Consider the following 1697-nt stretch of genomic DNA (forward strand, 5'->3'; position numbering starts at 1 on the left):
TATGAGCAATTGATGGTCTGTTCCGCAGTCAGCAGCTGGCCTTGTTCTGACTGTTACTGACTATTGTCTCTTTCCACAGATGCAGTCAGGTTGATTTCTGTGTATTCCATCTAGTGAACCCCACATTTATAGTCGCCATTTATGCTGTTGAAAAAAGATTTTTGTAAGTCATTGGTCTTGCAAAATTCTGCATGAGATCTCCCGTGTAATTTCTTTCACCAAGGGTATGTTTTCTAACTACTGTAGCTGCTTCTTTGTTTCCAACTTTTGCATTCCAGTCTTCAGTAACTATCAGTACATCTTGATTGCATGTTGTCAATTTCAGACTGTAGAAGTTGGTAAAAATCTTCAGTTTCTTAATATTTGGCTTTAGTGGTTGGTACATAAATTTGAATAATAGTAGTAATAACTGGTCTTTCTTGTGGGTGTATATTACCCCATCACTGACAGCATTGTGCTTCATGGTAGATCTTGAAATGTTCTTTTTGACGACGAGTACAGTATCATTCCTCCTCAATTTGTCATTCTAGCAGAGTAGACCATATGATTATCTGATTCAAGATGGCCAATAACAGCCCATTTCAGTTCACTAATGCCTAGGATATTGATCTTTATGTGTTCATTTCATTTTTGACAACTTTCAGTTTTCCTAGATTAATACTTTGTATATTCCATGTTCTAATTTTTAATGAACGTTTGCAGCTGTCTGATTTTGAGTCGTGCCCTATCACCAAGTCAAGGTCCTCAAAACATCCTTGTCATTAATGTCAACTCTGCTTTGAAGAGGCAGTTCTTTCCCAATCATATTTTAAGCACTTTCTAGACTGAGGGGCTTATCTTCTGGCACCATATCAGTGTTTTCCTCTTATTAACAAGTTTTTCAGAAGTGGATGGTCTTGCCCTTCTTCCCAGTCTGTCTTAGTCTCAAAGCTCTACTGACAAACCTGTCCATCATGGTTTGGCATAGCTTCCAGCGTCACCACAAAACACAAGTCACCACAGTATGACATACTGACAAATGGTGGAACAATATGACACAGAAAACTGTTAATGCTTTTTTTGTGAATACCAAAAAAAAACCAAACTCGCTGCCGTTGAGTCTATTTTGACTCATAGCAACCCCTCGGGTTTCCGAGGCAGTATCACTATGGAAGTAGATTGCCCAGCCTTCCTTCTGAGGAGTGGTTGGTGGGTTTGAACTGCCAGCCTTCTGGTTAGCAGTCAAATACCTTAGGCACTATCCCATCCGAGCTCCTTTTTTGTGAATAGTGATGAAAATAAGTGTACAGCACTTAAATGTGAGATGCATTTCAAGCATACCAAAATTTCCCTTCAAATGACAGTAATGAAATGCCTATATAACTGCAACATTGTACTGCTTGTTACTAGAAGTTTTGACGGTCAGTTTTGCAATTATAAATGTCTGTGGTTGATTTTTGCTGATAGTTGTTGGGTGCTGTAGACTTGCTTTTGATGCTTTTTATAGTGACTACATAACAGCAGAACAAAACTGCCAAGCCCTGCGTATTTGAACCCAATTTTCTTTTTTTTAGTTGTGATTTGGGTTAAAATTTACAGAGCAGATTCACTTTCCATACAGCAGTTGACATACACTTTGTCTCATGACATTGACCACAGTTTACCACAATGCAACAACTCCCTTCCCACTTCCTACCCATAGTTACCCCTCCTTGGGT

Source organism: Orycteropus afer, unplaced genomic scaffold (genome assembly GCF_000298275.1).
Source record: "Orycteropus afer afer isolate SDZICR_OR568_19922 unplaced genomic scaffold, OryAfe1.0 scaffold00878, whole genome shotgun sequence".
In the NCBI taxonomy this organism is placed as follows: domain Eukaryota; kingdom Metazoa; phylum Chordata; class Mammalia; order Tubulidentata; family Orycteropodidae; genus Orycteropus; species Orycteropus afer.